The sequence below is a fragment of the Mustela erminea genome, chromosome 6 (assembly GCF_009829155.1).
Source record: "Mustela erminea isolate mMusErm1 chromosome 6, mMusErm1.Pri, whole genome shotgun sequence".
Lineage (NCBI taxonomy): Eukaryota > Metazoa > Chordata > Mammalia > Carnivora > Mustelidae > Mustela > Mustela erminea.
Window position 1 is genome coordinate 33,444,701 of NC_045619.1, and position 21,119 is coordinate 33,465,819.

Here is a 21,119-nt window from a genome sequence, read left to right on the forward strand (position 1 = left end):
GTTACATTGACTGAATCAAGAGAATTTGCTCTTATCTTTTGGTGATTATAAATTATAGCTGAGGTTACTGCTTAAACACTAGATACTAACTAGTATTCACAGCAAGGGAGAATAGTTAGCAAAATCTCCAATTAGGGTTTTGTTTATACTTCCACTGGGAGGGATGATTTGTTAGTTTGAAAGAGACCCTTTGTGCTGATTACAGGTGTCAGCACATCCAAGTTTTGGCTGTGCTTGAATACCTGCTGTGACATGCAAGACACAAGAAAATCAAGCCTAACTGTTTTAATTCAAACACATTTCCACTTACAACTGCGTTGATTTCCCTAACCCAGGCTGAGTAACTAATGTGAAACAACACTTTAAAATCAATGTTTTTTAACGACATGAATAATTTGACCTAAATCAATGAATGTCCTTGTTGCTTCTTTGCTACTAAAAAAACCTGATATTTAGTAATTAAACACCAACAGATGTATTGCAGTCATCTCTTATATAAATAAAGTATGAGTTTAATTTTATCTTTGGAAGGGACTAGAATGTACATGTGCTTGTCAGCATGATCAGAATATTTTTGAAGTCAGAGAATTCTGGAATAAATAAATCAGACTCAGGTGGAAGTACATAAAAAATACTGCCAAAAATGGAATAAGAGAGAAATTGATGCCATCTTGGTTCCCCCCACATATAAGTTTTTATTTTGGGTGTGAATGTGGGGTTCGCTTTAGGGGGAGATGGGTGACTACCTTCATGAAAAAGAAAACTAAATTGTGATAATTTCAGATGTCCTGATTCCTATGAAATCCCCAAAAAGTGATTAAAGAGGAGTGGATATCCTTAAAGTGATTTTACAAATATATACATAATTATGTTCTTTTTATAATCTCATAATATACTGAAGATATTTCATATATTAGGGGCTCTTTTTTTAAAAAAAAAATAACTGGCTCCTTAAGATTGATTTAACTCCAAATAATAGAATCACCCAAGTATTTTCAATCTTACAAGAGTGCTACAAGCTATTAGTTACTGCTATAATTTTACTGAATAACTAGAAACAGAAAACTTCAGATAAGCGGGAGAAAAAAAATTAAGTAAAAGTAACAAGTATGCCACACTAATATTTTTCTTTTTTTAACTTGCAAAGGAAATGTCTGTTTTTATCAACTTTAACTTTTAGGACTCTTAATTCAGGCTATAATAAAACAAACAACACAGGATTGTCTTCTCTGTTGAAGTTAATTTGAATCAGAACAGAGTATTTACCTTTTCTTGGAGTTTGTGTGATTCAAGGTTAGTGTATTTTGGAAAGACTGAGTGAGGCAAACCTAATCCCATTCTGAAGCTCATTAACTGAAAACAGGGCCACACTGCAATTGTCTTTTCTACACTGAAGCACAAATTAAGAATTTAAATGAGGTGCAAACTCTAAAACAAGGTTCTCCTAGTGGCTTCTTTTGTTTATACAGTTACACTCTAAATATAAAGCTGACACCATTCGTGTTAAATTTCACTAGTTAACTGATAAGCTACAGCAGAGAGTACATTAGCACTCTGGGTAGTCTCGTCAGTCACTCTAAGAGACCTCATAAATAATGTATGAGGATTTCTACTTTATGGACCAAAACCTTTTTAATCAGTGGGTGAATGGATAGATGGTTAGTCAAATAGATAAATATATGAATTAATTATTTATTTTAATTTTACATCAGATCTTGAAGATTTTAGGTATTATTTAAGTTTTTCCAAATAAATCAATATACACTGACATTTTGCTACAAAGATCTGGAATGTGCAACATTCCTCAGAATTGTACAATTGACCACAATGTCACAATCTTGCACCATTCAGCCATCTGCACAATGAAAACCAAACTGCAGATTAAAGTAAGTTGGAAAATGGAATGAAATTCTTACATATTTTAATCCATGTCTAGATTTTTAAGCTCTCACTTAACCATCAAATATTTTTTCATCAGCTATCACTAACCAATTTCTCAAACTAACTGTGAGTTAGTTACAAAATGACTTTTCAGCATGTTTTAGCAATACAAAAGAATAATTCCCATGCAAAGCGTTGTCCATCATCTATATTCAATATACATTTTGATGAAGAAAAACACCAATAACTGTACTGAAGCACCTTGAAAACAGCTAAGAAGCACAGGAGGACAACTCTGTTCTTCTGAGGGGGCAGCATGTATAGTAAAAGGAGCAGGGGCCTTGACTCATGACATGTGAAATCTAATCTCTGCAACTAGCCAGTTGGAGGTACACAAGCACGAACCTGGGGCCATCTTGCCCCTGTTGTTTCATGAGCAAAATGAGGGTATGGAGGATCTCTTTGTCTGTTCTGTCTTGACTCGATGAGAACATAATGTTTCAATAATTTAGGCATGAACAGAGAAGTAAGAATCATAACCTTTAGACTGGGAGGCCATCCCATTCTCAAAATTCCCAAACACTAGTCTACATAAATTATCTATAAGTGTACCTTCTTCTACTATCTTCTGTCCCTTTCAGCTAGAGCATGAAATCGATTCTATAAATTCCATTCAATATTAGGCAAGATTATGGTACTTGCTTACATATGCTTTGGGGAGTGAGGGCTGAAGAGTTTTGTTCAATTTGCAAAGGAACCCATGACCTGAAAAAGATGAAGAATCCTTACTCCAGTGTCCTTCCCTGGTCCATCTATATGGTCTAGCCATTGTATAATCTCTTCTCCTCCTACAGTTTCAAATAATCTCTTTGAAGATTTCCGAATCAACATTAAGATTTAAATCCCCATAAAATAACTGAAGTTTTGGAGTCAGGAGGATTGGATACAAATTCTAATCCTATAATTTATCAGAGATGAAACTTAGAAATTTTATTTAGGCCACATGGTCCTCATTTTTGATACACAGCCTACTCTTTGAAATATTGAATATCTACTGAGTATTTACCCCAAAGATACAGATGTAGTGAAAAGAAGAGCCATCTGTACCCCAACGCTCATAGCAGCAATGGCCACAGTCTCCAAACTATGGAAAGAACCAAGATACTCTTCAGCAGACGAATGGATAAAGAAGATACGGTCCATATATACAATGGTTTATTAAGCCTCCATCAGAAAGGATGAATACCCAACATTTGTATCAATATGGTTGGGACTGGAGGAGGTTATGATGATTGAATAAGTCAAGCAGAGAGAGTCAACTATCATATGGTTTCATATGGAGCATAAGAAATAACACGGAGGACATTAGGAGATGGGGAGGAGAAATGAGTTGGGGGAAATTGGAGGAAGAGACAAAGCATGAGAGACTGTGGACTTTGAGAAACAAACTGAGGGTTTTGGAGGGGAGGGGGGTAGGGAGTTGGGTGAGCCTATTTGGGTGCGGTATTAAGGAGAGCATGTATTGCAGGGAGCCCTGAGTATGGTGTATAAACAATAAATTTTGGAATACACACACACAAATAAAATTAAATTAAATTTTAAAAAAAGAAAATAAATATTGAGTATCCACACAAGTATTTTTGAACACCTACTGGGCATCAATGATAGAATTGAGAGGCTTGTCTTTTGTTGTTTTGCTTGATTTCTTTTTATATAAGATGGTTAAGTAAAGATTCTTTGATCAGGTGACATTTGAGCAGTGATCTAAAGATAGAGAAGGGGTGAATTTTGAAAATGTAAGAGAGAAGAGTATTCCAGATCAAAGAAATAGCCAAGTGTAAATGCCCCACTGGGGAAGCCTGAACAGTGAGTTCCAGAAATACCAAGATATGTAAACCCGGTTGGAACAGGGGTAGAGAAATTAGATGGTGTTAGAGAAGTCATTAGGCATTTTGATAAAGATTTTAGCTTTTTTATTCTGAAGATTATTAGCAGAGCAGTGGCACAATCTGACATATGTTTTAAAGGAACAATTCTGGGGGCGCCTGCATGGCTTAGTGGGTTAAGCCTCTGCCTTTAGCTCAGGTCATGATCTCAGGGTCCTGGGATCGAGCCCAATTTCGGGATCTCTGCTCTGTGGGGAGCCTGCTTCCCCCTCTTTCTCTGCCTGCCTCTCTGCCTACTTGCGATCTCTCTCTCTCTCTCTCTCTCTGGCAAATGGATAAATAAAATCTTTAAAGGAACAATTCTGTTATATGAATTACAGGCTAAAATGGGACAAAAGTAAAAGGAGACTCTTTGAGGAACAATATATTAATCCAACTGAGCCACAGTCTTGCTTTTTACCAGGACAGTATCAGTAAATGTGGTGAGAAATGGACGAACTCTGGATATATTTTGAAGGTAGAGCTTACTGCATTTACTTATGGATTGGATAGGAAGTATGAGAGAGGAAAATAAGTATTGAATAGCTTCTTGTTTTATTTTGTTTTGTTTGTTTTGTTTTGCCTCAGTGACTGGATGGATGGAGTTGCCATTTTATGAGATAAGCAAGAACAGAAAGAAATGTGGGTGAGGAAAGTAAAATCAAGATTTGCCTTTGCCTATATTAAGGTCAAGATACCTATTAGACGTTCAAAGTTCTGGGGAAGTCCAGTCCACTCCATTTATGTTGGTGTCTTCAACATAAAGTTGTGCTTCGAGGGAAGATCAGATGCAAGATCACTTAGGGAATGAGTATAGTTAGAAGAGAAAAAAGGGTAAAAGTCAGAGCCTTGGCTCATTCTCACATTTTGAGGTCAGGGATATGAGTTAAAACCAGTTGAGAAGACTGAAAATTGCTTCAGTGGAATATTATGAGAATTTACATGAGTTAATGAGTATATAAAATTGTTGGGCCTTTTTTTTTTGACAATTGTATATCATAAACCATCAAAAATAGCATATCTTTTATTCATATTCTGTTTTATTCATATTCTAGTTTTTGACTTAGCCTAAAATTCTTAGTATCAAATACATACATATAAGCATCCAATTCTTTGTATCAGTTGCCCAATGGTCTTTTGTATCTAATCATTTCACTAGTACCTCAAAATCAATTTGTGTACAGTCAGTTTAACCGCCTTTCCTGTAAACCAGACGATCCAACTGCATGCTTTTTCCTGGTCTTGAGGATCAGTGTTCTCCAGACTAGGTAGAGTAAAAGGTTTTTCATGTTTACTCTGGGGCTTTACTTAAGTGCAGAGTGTCAGGAACTTGCTTTCTGAATCATGATTCTATTAACACAAATATAAACCTCTTAATGATGGCATTCAAGGCCCTTTTTGACTTGCATCCTTTCCAGATCACCCCTACTCCTACTTGCTTTAAAGAGTAGCCTGCTCTGGTCAACATTAGAAAGTCCTTGGGAGGTGTTTTCAAATACGCAACCTTGAAAGAGTAATGTATTGTTGCGATTACCTGGGCCACGTATATGACTAAACTCAGGTAGGGCGTCCATATAAACTTTCAAGATTCCAGCAGGAGTCATGAAAAGAAGGGCCATCTGTACCCCAATGTTTATAGAAGCAATGGCCACAGTCGCCAACTGTGGAAAGAACCAAGATGCCCTTCAACGAACGAATGGATAAGGAAGATGTGGTCCATATACACTATGGAGTATTATGCCTTCATCAGAAAGGATGAATACCCAACTTTTGTAGCAACATGGACGGCACTGGAAGAGATGATGCTGAGTGAAATAAGTCAAGCAGAGAGAGTCAATTATCATATGGTTTCACTTATTTGTGGAGCATAACAAATAGCATGGAGGACATGGGTAGATAGAGAGGAGAAGGGAGTTGGGGGAAATTGGAAGGGGAGGTGAACCATGAGAGACTATGGACTCTGAAAAACAATCTGAGGGTTTTGAAGGGGCGTGAGGGGGTGGGAGGTTGGGGTACCAGGTGGTGGGTATTATAGAGGGCACGGATTGCATGGAGCACTGGGTGTGGTACAAAAATAATGAATACTGTTATACTGAAAATAAAAAATAAATTAAAAAAAAAAAAGATTCCAGCAGGGGGGTGTGGAGATCTACTCCTCTTGCGGCTACTGGAGATCAGTCTCATGTATTAGTTCCCTTGCTTATTAAACCTGCTGCCCACCAACCTGCAGTGGTCTGCAGAGACTACATGGTCCTCATTTATAATATGCAGACTACTCTGAAATATTGAGTATCCACGCGAGTATTTTTGTACATCTGCTGTGTGTCCATGATAGAATTGAGAGTCTTGTATTTTGTTGTTTTGTTTGATTTCTTTTTACATAAGATGGTTAAGTAAAGATTCTTTGATCAGGTGACATTTGAGCAGTGACCTAGAGATAGAGATAGAGAAGGGGTGAATTTTGGAAATGCATCAACCAGCAGTGGTCTGCTTTGTTCTTCAGTCTCTCCTTGCCCTCCAAGTACAAAGGCCAGTTTCAGATTTCACCCAGGAAACCCTCAAGATTGTGAGCCAACACTGGGCTACAAAAGCCTTTCCCCTCACTCCTGTTGGAACAGTGTGCCCTCACCTACCTTGGTTTGGTGCTGCCTGATTCAAATCGATGTTTGCTCAAATAAACTCTTAAAAATCCCAATGTCCTTCTGGTATACCTTTTAACACTTCCACACTAACAGCTTCCCCAAGTGCTTTTGTAAAAAATTACCACAATATTTGTTGAACTGTCTTCTCTCCACACCAGCAAATTTATTTTACAAAATGAGGAGCTAATACTAACAAGGTTGAATTATCTGCTCGTGGCCTACCTAGTGGCTACCCTAGAAATATAAGACTTAATGCTCAGTTTAATTTTTCTACCCATTACAGCACACCACATTATGATTAACTAACTGAGCCACTCAGGCATCCCTCACACTACATTAAATATAGATATTAAATAATCATATTTTGAGTAACAGGGAAAATATATTTATGTAATGGAATAGAGTTTGACTTTATAATATCCCAAACCAACAATTCCATGAGTTCTTGAAAAAAGGAGAGTACACATGGCCAAATTATGTCAACAAATATAAATACCTAGTACCACCCTAAGAAATGCAGTAACATCTACTTTGTAAATTACTTGCAAAATGTCTTTTCATCGTGATTCCACCTTCTAGTTTTGTTTCTTAATAAAAAAAAAAATATTGTGTTACAACTAATTCAGAACAATCTGCACTTATTTAAAATATGCCATTTGATAAAGTTTTTACATATATTTACTTACATGAAACCATTACCAAAGTTAAGATCAAGGATATACTAGGGCACCTGGGTGGCTCAGTAGGTTAAAGACTCTGCCTTTGGCTCAGGTCATGATCCCAGGCTCCCAGGATCGAGCCCTGCATCGGGCTCTCTGCTCAACGGGGAGCCTGCTTCCCTGTCTCTCTCTGCCTTCCTCTCTGCCTACTTGTGACCTTTCTTTCTCTCTCTCTGTCAAATAAATAAAAAATATCTTTAAAAATTTTTTTTAAAAAGCTCAAGAATATACCCAGGACCCTGAGACTTTCCTCAAATCCCCTTTGCAGTCCTTTTCTCTATTCCTTTCTGCACCTCTCCAGTATTCACCTCAAACCAACCGAGCAACCACACATGAGGCTACCTTCTGTCACTATAGAAGTTTGCGTTTTAAGAGTTTCAAGGATACCATAATATCGGTTTAAAATTGATCCATACGGCATGGACTAGGTTTTGTCTGGCTGCTTTCACTTAACATAACTGTTTTGAGATTAATTTACATTATTACTCTTCATAGTTTATTCTTTGGTATTGTTGTAAGTAAATATCCCAACTGGTTGGGTATACCACAGTTTGCTTATCCATTCATCTGTTAATCAACATTTGGGTTGTTTCCTGTTGGGGTTATTAAAATAAAGCAGTCATGAACACTCATGTACAAGTTTTTTGTGTGGACATATGCTTGAGTTACTATCCAGGAAGGGAATGGTCAGGTTATTTATAAGCATACGCTTAGCTGTTTAAGAAATTGCCAAACTTTCTTCCAAAGGTTTTGTATGATTTTCCTTTCCCATCAGCAGTGTATGAGAGTTCTAGTCCTTCCACATCCTTGCCTTGACTGACTTGGTTTGGTTAGTCTTTTTAATTCTAACCATTCTTATAGGTGGTTCGCCTTTGAATTTTTAAATGCATATATACCAGGCAATGGCAGTAGGAATACAAAGTTTAATAACATATGCCCTTTCTTTCATGGATGTAACGGCTGATGAGAAAATGTATACTCAAACATATAATTTTAGTAGAGTGTAGTAAACTGTTTAACATAGTTGTGTAGAAATTCTTTTTTTTTTTTTTTAATTTCACTTATCTATTTGAGAGAGAGGGAGAACGCGGTGGGGAGGAATATAAGAGGAGAGAAAGGAAGGAGCAGTCTCCTCACTGAGCACAGAGCCAATGCAGGGCTCAATCCCACGACCCTGAAATCATGACCTGAGCTGAAACCAAGAGTCAGACACTCAACTGACTGAGGCACCCAGGTGCCCCTAGAAATTCTTTTAACAATATAGGGAATTGAAGTCAAGGAAAGATTAGAGAAGATTTTTATAGGTTTGCCACTTGAAAAGCCTTCACATTACCCAACTGGAGAAGCAAGAAAGAAAAGTATAAAAGATCATAGCATTTATAGACATAGGGAGATATGTGTGGATAGTGCATGAGTGAGTGGTGGGAACATAATTGGAAAAAAGGGTAGGGAGCAGATTTTAAAAGAATGTTCCTGCCATGGTAAGGGGGTCAAATATTTTCTGGCTGGGGACAAGATCTGTGCTTTTGAAAACAAAACAAACAATTGAACAACAGACAAAGCTCTGAAGAGTGGGCTAGAGAAGCGGCTGTGAGTAGAAAGACACTTAGGAGGCTAATCAAAGAAAATGGTGAGGAACTAAATTTATGTTTTAGTTTCAAAATAAATCTTCAACATTATATATTTTTGAGAACTATAATAAAAATCTCCCTCTCCCTCTCTCTGTGTTTCTCTCCCCTCTTCCTGTTCATGAAGACACTGATTTCCCAAAAGACTCAACTCTTTATTATACTCTTATGATGAAATCCCCTGAGAAGGAAAGTCTGTGAATCTTTAGCCTCCATTTATTCTCTTAGAGATTTCAGCCGCTATTTAGTCTTTTAATAAAAGAAAACCCACACAGCTCAGAACTCTTAACACAAGCCTTGAGAGGATTTACAGAGGGTTTTCATTAGATTACATATGTCTTACCAGCCAGCTCCACATTCTCTTCGGTAACTCCATTAAGTCGGAATAATTATTCTTGCAGTGTATTTGAGAGCTCCATAGGGCAAAAGCCGTAGCATACAGTTTTGGCTCTGATCACTCCCCTTTTAAAAAAAGAAAAAAAGTTTAAGAGTTAAAGTGGTGTATGGTATAAATTTATAAGTAATATTAGTGCCTGGGGTATATGAAAATTCTATCATTTATGGCTAAAAATTGCAAAAAAAGACCTTTCCACAAATTTTATTTTTCCATAAGAATAAGCAGTAATTTCACAGTATAATAAAATGGCTACATGTATGTATGTATTTCCAAATCCATCTTAATATGTCCCTTATTCTAGAGCAAGCTAAAACAGATTTCAACTCTTCATTTACATGCATTCTGACATGTGTCATAAACATAATTCTAAAAATGCTTCCCATACAGTGACTAGAATAGGTTGCCCTACAACAATGATTACTAACTTATTTGGGTATAGAAAAGAATAATTACTCGTGTCCTTTTATATAGGAAAACAGAACAAATCTTTAGGGAACAATTGAGTTTCTACAATGTACAAGACAAGTTGTTAACCAAACAGAGCCAGGTCCTAACTTCTTATGCTTACATTATTATTAGCTCATCTTTATTGCATTCTCTAGCATTAAGTTTCTCTGCTTCAGTGTTTCTCAAACTGGGTACTATTGACAACTACCAAAGATGTCTCCAGACATTACCAGATGTCCCCTTGGGAACAAAAATCAACCCCCATTAAGAATCATTGCTTCCTTCAAACATGAAGAAAGAGTTGTGCTTTTGGTTTTAAAGAATGGTGTTTCAAAAAATAGGGAATAAAAGGCCCAGCATAAGGAATTAAAATATATATATATATATATATATATATATTTATATATTCAACTAAATTTAAATCTAATATTATTTTTAAATGATAACCAAAAATCTAAGTAAAGACTAAAATAAAATTTTCATCATGTTGATACTTCATAACATTTCAATGTTCCTTAATATCTTGATATCTAATGTTACAGAGTACAAACAATTAGATGACTGAGTGTTCCATTTTTTGTATGGCAATGCAGTAGTAGAAGGTTCATATGCAGTAGGTTCTCTTTTGAGCTATAATCTTTCGCATTATTGTTTAAAAATATGCAGCATTAATTTAATGTATCTTCTAAAATTCCATAGTAGCTCAATAATGGTAAATCAAAGTATTAAATGAATATGAGTTGTCATATAATGCAAAGTGGCTAAGATCAACATTAAAATTATTATATTAAATGTAATCAAATTAGGACAGACTGTGAGTAATTGCATATAATAAAGATTTGTCAATTCTGATAGAATAGCCAACTCAGTTTTTCAACTGCTGAATCCAGTTTTATACTGGTAAAAAAAACATGGCTTTGAGACTTTACATAACATGTTTCAAAACACTCATAAGATTTTCATACATCAGATCAGTGTTTCTGAAAACTGATATATAACTGAATATAAGTTATTTAAATAAACCCAAATTATGCAACTTTTCAGTAACAAAAGTGAGAAACCCATAGAAAAAGAACCTTAAGGAAATATAAATTACATCTGCAATTCAAAATAGACCATACTTTTTCACCCACTTCTCCCTATCCTTTTAAACTACAGTATAAATCCACTTTTGTTACATAGATGAAGTGGAATACTTTTAATTTCATTTTAAACTGTCTAGAGTGGCTATATTCTTCAACCTTTCTCTGTTTAAAGTGAAATTTATTTTGAAATCGGGCATTGTTTGAATTAATTCTTCCATTATGTGCTAGTACAAAATCAAAGTTAGTAGGCAATTCGATTTTACAATCGAATTGGACTGACTGTTAACATTCCTTCTAGTCTTCTTATGAAAATCAATCTCCAGTTAGTGACTCAGAAGCAATCTCTGTTCACCTCAATAGGCTAAAATTATAATCAAAATTCAACAGCCAAGAAGAAAATAAGGTATCATAATTTACTCCCTTCAGCCTGAAAGAGGTTCCTGGCATAGTGCAGTAAGAGAAATCCACCATCGTGGGTTCAAGAACTCTTCAGGAAGCATGTGCAAATCAGTCTTCGTAGAGAATGTATGTGCATCACTCTTATATTCCTGCTATCTTATGTGGCCATGGAGGGATGGGGTGATGAAAGGGGGAAACTGACAAACAGTTTGTTCTCTGATCCGTTTTGCTTTGGCAATTGTGTAATTCTATAGCTATCATTTCCTCCAAAATAAGGAGACAGTGATGACCAAGGCAGTTTTATGGCACCACTCTGTATTCACAAACTGGATAGACTTTTGTTGTTTGCAAAGGCACTAACACAATTACACATTATTAATCATGACTCTGTGTTCCTTTCCTTCCTGCTCCCTTGAAAGAAGGTTCTGATAGTTCATATTCATAGTCTATTGTGTATTTTGGAAGAGGGAGAATGTTAGCCCTGGTTACAACAGTAACTTCTACCTACTGATACCCTATATTTGCAAGCATATACAGAAGCGTTGTTTGGCGTCAATGTCTGCCAAGATCCCTGTTAATTAGCAAAAAAGAATACATTCTTAATTAAAAGGGCAGTTTAGTGTAGTGAAACAGATAGATCTCCTGTTTGAAAACCCATGGTTCAGACCCTGGTTCCCCTGCTTAGCAGGTGGTCAATATATTGACACCTTTGAGTCTTTATTATTCGTAAGTGAGAACAGTATCTTATGCTTCAGTTGTTGGGATAAGTGGAATCAGCCCCAATTATTATATTATTATTATAGCTACTATAGCAATTATTAGTAGTACATATTATTATAAGGTATGATTTGTTATTAAATATGTGTTTATGGAAACAAACATTTACTGATAATGATTAAAGATTTCATAAAGGGGATGCAGCCTCTAGATATGACAGATGGTAAACAGCACCTCGGGGAACGGAGGCAAGACGATGTTCACAGCACACACGAAAGACAGATAAAAACCCAGGAGGACTTTATCAGCATGCTATTGCACACACGAACCCCGGTCCTATTCTGGTCTGCCTTGCTTCTTCTACCCTCCAGGAGTAAGAGAGTGAAGAATCTGTTTCAACTACTGTTCCCTTATCATCGGTTCTCTACAGAGCAGATAGAAGGATCTTTCTAAAAACATAAATCAAATTGTATTATCTCCTCCTTAAAATCTTTCCGGGGCACTCCATCACCGTTGAAGAAAAGCCAGCCTCCTTGCCCGCCCTTGTGAGGTGGTGTGTGATTTGGCCTCACCACCGTCTCTGATTCCTTCTACTACCACTTCACCCTGTTGTACTGGACTCTAGCCATGGCACCTTTATTTCAGTTCCTCAGATTGACTTATAAATATTCCTAAATAAGGGGCGCCTGGGTGGCTCAGTGGGTTAAAACCCCTGCCTTCGGCTCATGATCTCAGGGTCCTGGGATCGAGCCCCGCATCAGGCTCTCTGCAAAGCAGGGAACCTGCCTTCCCCCTTCTCTGCCTACCTCTCTGCCTACTTGTGATCTCTGTCAAATAAATAAATAAAATCTTTTAAAAAAAAATCCTAAATAATATTTTACGATTTTCAAGATACTTACTTATGATCCATTCCACATTACTAAATACTCTGCTTCATGCCTACCTTCTTTATTGCCATACTCTCAGGACCTAGATTAAGACTTCATAAGTGCCAGCCTAAGTGCTCAATAAATATTCATTGTAGGAAGAAATGAAAGAACAAAAGCCGCGAGTGCCTAGGAACTTTTTTTTTTTTTTAAGATTTTCTTTATTTATTTGACAGACAGACATCACAAGTAGTCAGAGAAGCAGGCAGAGAGAGAGAAGGAAGCAGACTCCCTGCTGAGCAGAGAGCCTGGCACGAGGCTCAATCCCAGGGCATTGGAATCATGACCTGAGCTGAAGGCAGAGGCTTAACCCACTGAGCCATCCAGGCGCCCCGAATTTTTTTTTTAACTTAAATCCTTGGTACTTAGGAGGGGTACAAAATGTGTTGCTGGTTCACTTTATGTGTGTAGGAGGATTTTTAAAACACAGCAAGGTCTTGAAGTTTCTAGCTTGTTTGGTCCCCCAAATATAAAGAGGGAATATTAACAACAATCTTTCTGAGCCAATTATTTGTATTTTCTAGTTCTTGGAGCTTAACCAACCTTGTTAGATATCTACACCCAGGACATTTGGATCTATTTACAATGAAAAGTATTTTTTAAATTATTGGACAAATACTGAAGGGATGGATACAAAGGTAGATCAAACAATTAAAATAACAACCAAAAAATAAATCCAGAAATTGAGTACTATTTTATTGGTGGAAAGCAGCACCATAACTCACAGTACTTAAAGAGAAATGTGTCTTATTAAAAAACCCATAACTCACTTCCTTTGTGACATTAACTGCAAAGAGCTTCATTTCAGCACATGTGTACCACACCTTCTAATTCACAAATCCTGTTCGGTTTAATAGGAAAGATGGTTTTGAACTGCATGGTTATGAATGGGTGTTCTTTCTTCAGATATCTCTTGTTTGATTATCTTAAATTGGGGTTACTGTAACAACTGAAAACCTGACATGATGGGGTCTTTGTTCTTACGGCACAGAACTGTTTAATTTAACTGTAGAGCTCTGACACATCATTTCACTGCTTTGAAGCAAGAAGTAAGTGGAGCCTTTCAAAAAAAATAGAAGTTGACTTGTCGTAATAAAGTGAGGAAGAAATTTTTTGAATTATTCTCTCTTTCGGCCTGTCTATCCTCACGTCATCACGTTCTCAGGAAGAAGAATTGGCTGAAAGCTGGCTCCAAGTAAATCCTTTCTGGTACTGTTTCACGGAAGGACTGGAAAGTGACAACCCAATTGAGCAGCTGGTTTTTTCTTCCCTTGCCAGACTCCGGGGCAATCATCTGAAACTGAGAAAAACCACAACTCAATCATTGGTCTTCCACTTAATTTTTCATACAAATTTAAGGTCAGACTGTGGCCCAGCAACTGGCGAGGTGCTTAGAACGCAGAAGTTACACACCGGGCAGCTATCAGAGGCCTACGACCGGATGAGGAAGAGAGTGCTTTCACAATGCCAGCAGAGACGAAATTAGGGCAATGCTGTATTTTGAGGACTGTAACAATGCTTATGAGAAATTAGTTTGTATTTCCTAGGCGTTGTAAAATGTTGCCAGTAAGCAGAGTTGAAGAGTTTGAGTACGTTTTTGTAAAAGCATATATTCCTTTTAAAAACATCAGTAATTGCAATCCAACTATTATAAATAATTATAGGTAAATTGTAGATATTCTTATATAAATAAGATAACAGAGGGAGAACTGTGTGTGTTCTTAAATCCAAAGTGTCCATTAAAAGCAAACTATCATGTTGTTCCTATTTTTTTATTTGCTGGAACACATGAGTATTATTTTTAAGTAATTGAATAAAAGTGGCCATTGTATTATACAATTTCTTTCTTCTTTCTTTCTTTCTTTCTTTCTTTTCTTTTTTTTTTACAGGAAACATCCAGTACTTTCTTATATTTTTGGTAGAACTTTGAATACTTTGATTGTTTTTTTTTTAAACCTGATAACTCTCGTTCCAGTTACTCACCTGGAGGGAAATGCAAATATTAAACTGCATTTGTTAAGAGTCAGTTCTTAACTCGCTCTTAAGTCTTTGGTTAACATCTTCTATGAATTGACCATGTGATGCCTGATAGTGTCCTGAACTCTATGTTTTTCTGATGACTAGATTGGCCCTTCAGTAACATTTGCTCATCATCAATATTCCATGAATGAGGTGACGTCTCATTGGAAAGAACAGATTGAAAACTTGTGTCTCCTATTTTGTCACATCTGGGTAAAACTTCCAATGCAATGTTTTTACTTTCTTTTAATCTCACAGAAACATGTTAAAATTGAAGGACTGACCCTGTGTTCAAAGTTATTGTCAGAAACAGTGAAGTCATAGTCTCCTGTTTTTAATAATCCCTCACAAAACACAGAGCATCATTAATCATAAATGACTGCAGATTTCCTAGATCCTGGCATGGCTGTGGGGCCTGAGCATTTTTAAGTGTCTTATAAATTCAAGCAGACAACAGCCTCATGACATTGCATAAAAATTTGTCCGTGATGTAAAGATGAAACAACAGTTGAAAGTATTAGAGTACTTAGAAACCGAAGATAGTTTTATTGCATTCCAATAAATTATAAGTCGAATTTTCAATTACCTTCAGTTTTTATGTTTCATTAACATATCAATCAATCAACAACTATTTATTGAGTGACTACAGTGTGTTCAGCACTGTTAAACACTGTAGGGAATACAGAGACTTACGAGAAATTTATTCATTTGTGAAACAGACTCAGCGACTGAGTGCCAGACTCCGTCCTGAGTGCTTTGGAAGTACTCTGTGCTTTGTGAAGATAAGGAAGATATCATTCCTTTTTCCAAGAAAACTACATCCAGTTAGGGAGGGTTTTTTTTTTTTTTAACACATAAATTTTTACACATACAATTTAGGAAGAATACCGAGTAAATGAAATATGCTGAAGTTTAGACAAAGAAACTCTCCCTTTGCCCTTATTTTCAGGGAATATTTCCTGCTTGAGATGGGAACCAACTATGGTTTTCAGGTTTGATTCAGGTAAGAAGAGAAAAACAGATCAATGCTATGGTCTGAATGTTTGTGTCCCGCGCCCCCCCTTAAATGAAATCCTAGCATTCGAGGTGATAGAATTAAGAGGTGAGACCTATGGGAACTGATCAGGTCATGAGGACTGCACACTCAGGAATAAGATTAGTGCTCGTATCAAAGATACCTGGGAGAGCTTGCTGGCCCCTTCCACCATGTGAAGACAATGTGAGGAGGTATCAGCAATGACCAGAAGGAGGCTCTTCACCAGGATAAAACCATACCGGCGACTTGATCTTGGATTTTCCTGCCTCCAGAACTGTGAGAAATAAATTTCTGTTTTTTATAAGCTACCCAGTCTGTTACTTTCGCAGCATGAAGAGACTGAAACAATGAACCTACATGTTAGAGAAATAGCGCAGGCCAGGGTCATACATGTAAAAGATGTGTTTTAGGAGAAAGTGAAGAGACTGGTTTTACTAAGGGGATTTTTATGAAAGAAGTAAGGCTGACAAAAATATCCCAGCCATTTTATTTGTACAGTGCCTCTTCAACTCAGTTCAGCAAAGCACCTTAGACACTATGCATAAGACCGATGACTGGATTCCATAGAGAGGGGGAAATGCAAGAGATAGAGAGTTCCATCTCATGGAAATTTTTTTTAATAAAGATTTTATTTATTTATTTGAGAGAGAGAGATCATGAGTAGGAGGGAAGTGTAGAGGGAGAAGCAGACTCTCTGCTAAGCAAGGAGGCCAATGGGGGGCTCCAACCCAGGACGCCGAGATCATGACTTGAGCCGTTTGACTGACTGAGACACCCAGGCACCCCTCTTTGTGGAACTTTTAATCAAGCATTGGGGAGATACACAAAGAACTCTGACAAATGTTGGAAAGAAATACAAAAGATAGTGCTATAAGTATGTAGGACAGAAACAAGTCCTATGTGACCAGAGAGGTACCAGAACTCTTAATAAAGGTGCCATGTGAGCAAAGTCTTGGAGAGCATGGACTGACGAGCATAATTAGATCATGAAGTCACTTCCATGAGAAATGAGAAACCTCAGCATAGGGAGCAGGGAAAACTGAAAGGTGCACCATGAAATAGTACATATTCACTTTAATTTGAATGTATGTATAGAAGGAGAGGAGCTAAAAATAGAGTTATATACAGTCTGCTGAAAATGTTTAATGACCATCTCCCTAAAAAAATGTATGCATGTATTTCTTAATACATATATTGAAAGATTTTATTTATTTGTTTGTTTTTTGGAGAGAGTGTAAGCAGGGGTAGGGGCAGCAGAGAGAGAGAGGAAGAATCTCAAGCAGACTCCATGCTGAGCACAGAGCCCCAACGGGGCTTGATCTCACCTCCCTGAGATCATGACCTGGGCCAAAATCAAGAGTTAGGTGCTTAACCAACTGACCCACTCAGGTACCCCATGCATATATACAAATATACCTGAATTTATAATAAATGTTTCTAATGTAAAGGATATATAACTCACAATTTTGTAAATAATAATAAAATATGAGTACTTTCCTCAGTTTTTGCTGCTCTGTTGTATCCAAAGGCAAACTATAGTTGCAATTGACAATCCAGTGTAATTCCAATATGAATACTGGTTAATATTTTTACTTTCATTACTCAGTAAGATGAAAGTAAAACAATAAAGATGTATGCTAACTTCCATTCACTCATCAATGACATGAGGAACTTTTTTGTTGAATCGGATAATAGCTTTTGAATACTGAAATAATATTTTCTCAATTTGTTATGATATTCACAACTTGAGTTGTACAGACATGACACATGTTTAAGTTTGTATTTCATTATTATCATTTTTTTTCTATGATTTCCTTAAGTCATAGACCAGTATGAGACTAAGGGTCATCAGAGTACAGTCCATGGACCAAATCTGGTCTGCCATGTGTTTTTGTAAACAACATTTTACAGCCATACAACCCCTTCCATATGTTTCCCTGTTATCTTTAGTTCCTTTTCTGCTACAACAGCAACCCCTGGTCCTCAAATGTTTCCTTAAAGGGCCAGAGAGTAAATGTTGGGAGACAACTATCTCTGTCAAAACTAGTCACTGTATAAAGTATACATCAACAAATAAATAAATAGTCTAGATGATAAAACAAACAAATAAACAAAAGAAAAACTACTCTACTCTCCATTGCAGTGCATAAGCACTTGGGCAATACATAAAGGAAAGAACTTGGCTGAATTCTAATACAAAAACAGCTGGTCCACAGGCTATAGTTTACTGAACTTGGCTCCAAATACTCAACAAAATAATACATTCTAAAACCTGATTTGTAATGTTTTCCAATTTCTATGGTGTAAATATTCCCACAATGGTGATTTCAATCTTCCAAGGTCACATTCTGAATGGGATTAGTAAGAGACACAAAGGAGCATACCATTATAGAGTGTTTCCACCATCAGATACAATATATGTAAATAATCTCAAAAGCATAATTATAAAATATATTAGAATGATTAAAAACTGATGAGTCTTGAGCATTTATTACCTTTGGTTTTTCTCATTGCCTTTGTTTTTAAAACAATTTTTAGTAACAGGCTTATATAATGCAATTTGTTTATAATGCTGTGTTTGACAATTTGACCACAAAATTTCTGAAAACAACATTCATTCTTGGGAGCTGGTAAAAAATCTCTTCACTGGCTAGAAAATAGGTAGGATACTTTATGGAGGGTCTTGAATGTCAAACTCAAGGAACAGAAATGTAATCACCAGGAAAAATGGCCTTAGAAGAGTTTTAAAATTGGGAATCACCTGATTATGCCCATATTTTAATGAAAATTTATTTGGAAGCAGTATGAAAGATAAACTGGTGACAAACTGAAGAGTAAAACACCATTTTGGAAATTCTTAGGGTGGTTTCAAGGATATCATGAGAAAGTAACCAATAATGAAGACAGTAGGAATGAAAACTAGCAGACTAAGGTATACAAGGACAGGGAATTAGAACTTTTATACTTTGCTACTGTTTGGATCTGAAGGAGAAGGCAGTTAAGGATGTTAAAGATGACATTAATTCCAAGATTTTTTTATCACGTAAAAACTTTTTATAAAAATTATATAAATTCCTTTTTTAAAAAAGATTTTATTTATTTATTTGACAGAGTTTACAAGTAGGCAGAGAAGCAGGCAGAGAGAGAGAAGGAAGCAGGCTCCCCACTGAGCAGGGAGCCCAATGTGGGGCTTGATCCCAGGACCCTGGGATCATGACCCAAGCCGAAGGCAGAGGCTTTAACCCACTGAGCCACCCAGGTGCCCCAAAATTCCTTTTATATAAAGGAAAAACCAATTACTTTCTAGCATGTTTGATGATCTAAAATTTTGATTATTGGTGGCTCATTATGAAGTAACTAACTGAGATAAATTTAGCAAGTTACTTAATCTTTCTGGGCTATAGTTTTCTCAAATTGTAAATAAAGATTGTAGTAGTATAATATCACCAATAGGTTATGAATTTTAAATGTGACTATTCAAATAAAACACATACAATAGTGCTTGGCAGAAAATAAGTCATCAATAAAATGTTATAAATTAATATTTTTATTTATAGAAATACATTTAAATTCAAACAGAATATTCAAGAACTATGCCTTCTCCAATTTACATCGATGGACTGATCATCCGAAGAGAAAATCAACAAAAAAGAGTGGCTCTGAATGTCACACACTGGACCAGATGGATTTAACAGACATATCCAGAACATTCCATCCTAAAACAGCAGAATACACATTCTTTTCAAGTGCACAAGGAACATTCTCCAGAACAGATCATATATCAAGCCACAAAACAAGTCTCAACAAATTCAGAAAAATGGAAGTCATACCATGCATCTTTTCTGACCACAATGATACGAAACTAGAAATAAGAAAAAGTCTGGAAAGAGCACAAATACATGGAGGTTAAATAACAAGCTACTGAACAATGTATGGGTCAACCAAGAAATCAAAGAAAAAATAAAAATTTCATGGAAACAAATGAAATGAAAACACAATGGTCCAAAATCTTTGGGATGCAGTAAAAGTGGCTCTAAGTGGGAAGTTTAGAGCAATCCAGACCCACCTCAAGAAGCAAGAAAAATCTAAAATTAACAGCCTAAATTTACACTGAGAGGACCTAGAAAAAAGGAGAACAAACAAAATCCAAATCGAGCAAAAGAAAGAAAATAATAAAGGGTACAGCAGAAATAGATTCTATAGAAACTAAAAAAGAACAACAGAATAGATCAATAAAACCAGGAGTTGGTTTTTTGAAAAGACCAACAGAATTGATAAAACTCTAGCCAGTCACATAAAAGAGAGAGAGAAAGAGGGAGAGAGAGAGAAAAACAGGACCCAAATAAATAAGATCCCTAATGAAAAAAAGAAATAACAACTCACACCACAGAAATATAAATAATTGTAACAGGATATTGTGAAAACCTATATGCCAACAAACTAGGAGACTTAGAAGAAAGATAAATTCCTAAGAACATGTAACTTACCCAAACTAAAGCAGAAAGAATCAGAAAATTTGAACAGATCAATTGCCAGCAAAGAAATTGAATCAGTAATCAAAAAACCCCAAAAACAAAAGTCCAGGACCAGATGGCTTCACAGGCAAATTCTACAATGCATTTGAAGAAGAGTTAATACCCATTCTTCCCAAATTACTCTAAAAAACACAAGAGACAGGGAAATTCCAAATTTATTCTATGTGGAATAACCCAATACCAAATTGTGTCACCCCAATACCAAAACCAGATAAAGACACCACTCAGGCCAATATCTTTCATGAATATAGATGCAAAAATCCTTAACAAAATATTAGAAAACTGAATCCAACAATACATTAAAAAAAACATACACTAAGATCAAGTGGGATTTACAATACATTAAAAAACATACACTAAGAAAAAAAAAACATACACTAAGATCAAGTGGGATGGTTCAATATTCACAAAATAATCAACATGGTAAGTTACATCAATAAAAGATGAAAACCATTATCATTCCAATAGATGCAGAAAAAGCATTTGATAAAGTAAGACATCCATTCATGATAAAAACCCTCTGCAAAGTAGGTCTAAAGGGATCATACTTTAAAATAATAAAGGCCTTATATGAAAAACCCACACCCAACATCATACTCAACAGTGAAAAACTGAGAGACTTTACCCTAAGGTCAGGAACGAGACAAGGTTGTTTACTTTTAACACTTTTATTCAACATAGTACTGGAGATCCTAGCCACCACAATTAGACAAATTAAAGAAATAAAAGGCATCCAAACTGGTAAGAAGCAAAACTCCCACCA